At 41.0% G+C, this 5,521-nt stretch overlaps 1 protein-coding gene across 1 annotated transcript in view; it reads left to right on the top strand.

Moving 5' to 3' along the window:
- Window positions 1-6: 6 nt before the first annotated feature.
- Window positions 7-5,521, top strand: part of PEX13 (peroxisomal biogenesis factor 13) — a 22,119-nt gene continuing 16,604 nt past the window's right edge. Inside the window, exon 1 of the mRNA XM_015557944.1 lies at window positions 7-14. The gene's annotated coding sequence lies outside the window, so the exon portion shown is untranslated. The remainder of the gene's footprint in view (window positions 15-5,521) is intronic.

Here is a 5,521-nt window from a genome sequence, read left to right as displayed (position 1 = left end):
GGCCCCGCTTTCCAGTGAGTGTGGGATACTTCAGGCCGCGAGTGTGGTGGGCCGGAGCAGGGCCTTGTCCGGAGGCGGTTGGGGCCGTTGTGCGGGCGAGGTTCCCCTCCCCCTCTCCCCCTGTCCCAAGCCTTGAAGGGGGGTCGGGGCGGGGGTCCCGGGGCAGCTTTGTTGTCTGACCGCAGTTTCTGACCCGTGGACTGTTGGCGGGACGGCCTCCAGGGAGCTGCTCTTCTGGGTCCTGGGGCTTGGAGTAAAGGGGGAGGCTTCCTGCCCCTTTCTGTTTGCGGGACACCGTGGCGCCCGCTGGGCCCCCTGGTCAGCGGTGGACTTGGTCGTAGCGGGTGAGGGTGACGGCCGCCCAGCCCCGGCCGGAAGGGGAGCAGAGCCTCTACAGCTCTGAACGGCCTCTCGGGTTGTTGGAGGAAGCCCAAAAGGTCCCTTTGACGCAACCGGGACCTCAGCCTGTTACACACTTGGCGTTGTTTTCCGGAATCGCTGTGCTGTGGGTCGTGCAGAGATTTGGAGAAGCGACTTGACAGCGGGAGTTCTAAGGCCTATGGATGGCCTTTATGCGCAAAATAGTGTGTGGTTTTTCTAAGGCCTGTGGTTTTTGTTGTTGTTGTTGTTGTTTTTAATAAGTATTGAATGGATCTACAACTCAGAAAAGGTTAAAATAGTATGAGAGAGAGAGTTACACAGCCTTCTATGTTTGTGGATTTGGACATCCTAGTCCCGATGATGAAACTGGAATGTCACATAACCTAATACATAAAAATCCCCGACGTACCGGAAAGTATTTCCCCTGTGCTCAAAACTCTTGTAATAATTTTTTTAAACGGTATGGTGCTTGAACACAACAGCTACTTAATGATAGCTACTTAACAAATAATAAGCTTTAATTATGCTGTTAAGCGGGGGTGACACTTTCTACTACCTTTTTCATGAGTGATTTGACTTCCTAAAAATGTGGACTGTTTCTTTGGAACAGGGAGGTTTTATTCTTGCATCTGTTAAAGTTCTGTTTATGTAAAATTAACCATTTCCCACTCTGTTTTCATTGTGAATTATTTTAAATATGTAGAGACCTGTGGAGAGTAAGATAGTGAATACGTGTGTATGCATTCCCTCCCGGCTTTAAAAAATAATATTTTGCCAGATTTGTCTCAGATTCTAAAAAAAATTAAAATTAGAGACACAGATAAACCCTCCCATTCTGTTTCCTGCAGTAACTACTGTCCCTATTTGGTGTGTAGTGTACCCAAAAGCTTTTATACTTTATCTATATTTCACTACTTAGCTTTGTGTGTATATATATATATTTAAATATATTTTATTGATTTTTTACAGAGAGGAAGGTAGAGGGACAGAGCTAGAAACATCGATGAGAGAGAAACATCAATCAGCTGCCTCCTGCACACTCCCCACTGGGGATGTGCCTGCAACCAAGGTACATGCCCCTGACCGGAATCGAACCTGGGACCCTTGAGTCCGCAGGCCGACGCTCTATCCACTAAGCCAAACCGGTCAGGGCGATGTATATATATTTTTTCAAACTATCATTTTGCAAAATGTGTTTCCAGTTAATCCTATATTATAAAAGCCTAATATGCTAACTGTCCAGTTGGCTGTCAATCTAAGCATAATATGCTAATGAAATGCTAAGGCCATTCAACCACTCGCTATGACAGCACTGACCTCTAGGGGTCAGACACTCTGACCGGTAGGTTAGCTTGCTGCTGGGGTAATTGGGACTGAGCGAGATAAACTGGACATACCCTGGAGCCCTCCAGCAGTCCCTCCCTGGCTGGCCAACCTCCCACATCCCTCCCTGGCCCTGATCATGCACCAGTGGGGTCCCTCGTCCTGGCCTGCACCCTCTTGCAGTCTGGGACCCCTTGGGGCATGTTGGAGAGTTGGTTTTGGCCCAATCCCGCAGGCCAGGCCGAGGGACCCCACTGGTGCACGAATTCGTGCACCGGGCCTCTAGTATTATATATAAATATTATTTATTTTGAGTTTATCTTGTTCATACATATAGCTGTAGCTTATTTTAATTGCTGTAGGATAGTCTGTTATATAAAAACAAACTTTGCCGAAACCGGTTTGGCTCAGTGGATAGAGCATCAGCCTGCAGACTGAAGGGTCCCAGGTTCGATTCCGGTCAGGGGCATGTGCCTGGGTTGCGGGCACGTCCCCGGTGGGGGATGTGCAGGAGGCGGCTGGTCGATGTTTCTCTCTCATTGATGTTTCTGACTCTCTATCTCTCTCCCTTCCTCTCTGTAAAAAAAAAAAATCAATAAAAATATATTTTAAAAAAAGAGAAAAATGATAGACTAAGGAAAAGTGGTGGGAGGGGTGGTTTGGGACTTTAAAGGGCAGGAAAGCAATTCACATGGAGATGGAAAAGCAGATGTTTGGTAAATAAAAGTTTACTGGGCCATCTTTAACAATAGGATACTGAGAGGACTTTGAATAAATGGGTCTTGCTAGGTTCCTTCGTGGCTATCACACACAGTAGTTTATATTAAATTCCAAGTATTTATGATGATATCTCCCTTCCTGGGGCAGATGCTCTATCAAAATTCTTTTTAGCCAATTAGGGGAAGGTCAGTGTTTCTTTCTGTCTTTTGTCCTTAATTACCAGCTTAAAATCAATATCCCAATAGGCTTATTTTGGGGTAGCAAAATTTAGTCCCTCTCAATGTTATTTTTTTTAGTACTATATTTGCCAGTCTAATGGATGTGAAATGCTCTTTCATCTTTATATTTCTCTGATTAGTCATAAGATTGAGCATTTTTTTGAAAGCTTATTCAACATTTGAGTTTTTTCTGTTGATTTTCTTTTTGCCCACTTTTCTTTTGGCTTTATCTTTGTTTATTTGTAGTAGTAATTTATTGTTCATACTAATTCTGTTTTCTTTGTTTTTAATATCTTTCAGTCTATGGCTTATCTTCTTTATATTCATGTTCATTTATGTTTTATAGGTACTTTTAATTTTAATATAGCCAAAATGTTCATATTCTTTGTGCTTTTTGTGTCTTGGTTAAGAAATCCTTTCTCTTCAAATCAGGAAAATTTTTCTTTTAAATGTTCTTTTCACATGTATGTCTAATCCACCTGGTACTGAGTTTGTTGTACAAAATCATTGTATAATAGGGAATCTAATTTCTTTCCATGTGGATTACTGGTTGTCCGAGTACCATTTACTCATCTATTCCATATTAGTTTATAATGCCATGTATGTCATCAAGTTTTCCTAAATGTGTGGTTCTGATTGCCCCTAACCTGCCTCTGTCTCGGCCCCACCACCATGGCTTTGTCCAGAAGATCTCCCGGTCTAATTAGCATATTACCCTTTTACTAGTATAGATTGCTTCTACTTTAGAGCTAGCTGCTTTATCAAAACCTGAATATACTATACTATTTGGCAGTCTGCTGACCTTTTTTAAAGTTTTATTCCATTTTTTTATGATATAATATAAAGTAAACAATATTACCCATAAATTATTCTTGGCAAAAATGTTAAGATTCTTTTATATATATTTATTGATTTTAGAGAGGGCAAGAGAGATAGGAACATCAATGATGAGAGAGAATCACTGATTGGCTGCCTCCGTCATGCCCCACACAAGGGATTGAGCCTGCAACCCAGGCATGTGCCCTGACCAGGAATCGAACTATGACTTCCTGGTTCATAGGTCGACGCTGAACCATTGAGCCACACTAGCTGGGCTTCACTGATTCTAATTAAACATTTAGAAGCAGTCTTTAGTTTAACTGGAAATATAGAGAATAGAGGTATACTTAAACAACATTTTTGGAGAAAACATCTAGAATGTGGGGCATTCTAGAAGAAAACTGGCTAGACTCTTCAAAAAGTCAAGGACATTTTTTAAAGAGGGGTTGTTCTAGTTTAGAAGAGAGAAGGAGACAACCAACTACAACATGTAAACCTTAATTTAATTTTTGTTTAAAAAAAATGACACTGAGCACACTATTTTGTCAAACTGGCATTTTCTTGATAGCAAAACTTTATCTGTGAAGAAGGGATGTGCTGATTTACATTATGGTGCAAGCTCCTTATCTGGTAGATTAGCCTTTTGAATAGCAGTGGCTACAGGATGATTGGGGAAGAAAATATACAGAATGAAGCACAAAGTGACAAAAGGGCAGAACATACAGAAAGGAAGGGAAGAGAGTTAGGGGATGAAGTAAGGTGTAATTTACAAATAGAAAATAAACGAACAGTCCTGTAAGTCTAGGGTATCCCGAAAAATGCATACACACACTTTGAATAATTATAAAAGCAGTGTTTATTAAAATACATTTTCAAAATTGCGCTATCACCTAGCTGTTAAAGTGTGTATACTTTTTGGGGGACGCCATATTAAAACAGTGCTTCTCAAAATATTTGTGTTAATGCCAGTACATTTGTAAATTACAGTAAAAATATCATAGCAGTGTCAAATTACTTAAACACTTAACCTCATTTTCTGTACTTTTAATAGATTGGTACAAATGGTTCATGAACTAGCACTGGTCCACAGAACATACTTTAAGTAGCATACTGCTAAAGAAATAGAATTCATAATTAAAATCCTTCTTACTAAGAGAATTCTAGGCAGGCTCATATAAATTTACTAGTAAATTTTACAAAATTTTTTTTAAAATATATTTTATTGATTTTTTTAAGAGAGCAGAAAGGAGAGGGATAGAGAGTTAGAAACATCAATGAGAGAGAAACATCGATCAGCTGCCTCCTGAACACCTCCTACTGGGGATGTGCCCACAACCAAGGTACATGCCCTTGACTGGAATCGAACCTGGGACGTTTCAGTCCACAGGCCAACGCTCAATCCACTGAGCCAAACCGTTTAGGGCAAATTTTACAGATTTTTAAATAAGAAATAAATATACAAACTATTATAGAAAAGAAGGAAATATTCCTCAATTCTTTATAAGAGACCAGTTTAACCTTGATACCAAAACTTGACAAAAACAAATTAGGGCATTCTGTTATGAAAGAAGATACAAAAATATCTTCAATAAAATACTGGCAAAACAAATCAGGAGTGATGAGAAACCAAGATGGCGGCATAGGTAAACACCGGAAATTGCTGCCTCGCACAACCACTTCAAAAATACAACTAAAAGACAAAACGGACATCATCCAGAACCACAGGAAGGCTGGCTGAGTGGAAATTCTACAACTAGAATGAAAGAGAAAAGCACACTGAGACTCAGAGGAGGTACGGAAGTAAAGTGCAGAGGCACGGAGGCACACGTGGAAAGGGCTGGCAACTGAGGACGCGATTGTCTTTTTCAATCGGGAGGGAGTCTCAAGCTCCCGACTGCTCTGAACTCCAGTTCCTGGTGAGTCTCTGGGGACCCATACTCATACAGAGAGAAACTGGACTGTCTGGCATCGGTCGGAACTGGAGGGTCAATTCCTTCCAGTGATACCTACAACAATCAAGGCTTAACTACAACAAGACTGTACACAAAGCTCTCAAAGGG

This window comes from Myotis davidii, unplaced genomic scaffold, assembly GCF_000327345.1.
Source record: "Myotis davidii unplaced genomic scaffold, ASM32734v1 scaffold6, whole genome shotgun sequence".
Lineage (NCBI taxonomy): Eukaryota > Metazoa > Chordata > Mammalia > Chiroptera > Vespertilionidae > Myotis > Myotis davidii.
Note: the sequence above shows the minus strand (reverse complement) of the source record. Positions and strands in the feature narration are given on the sequence as shown.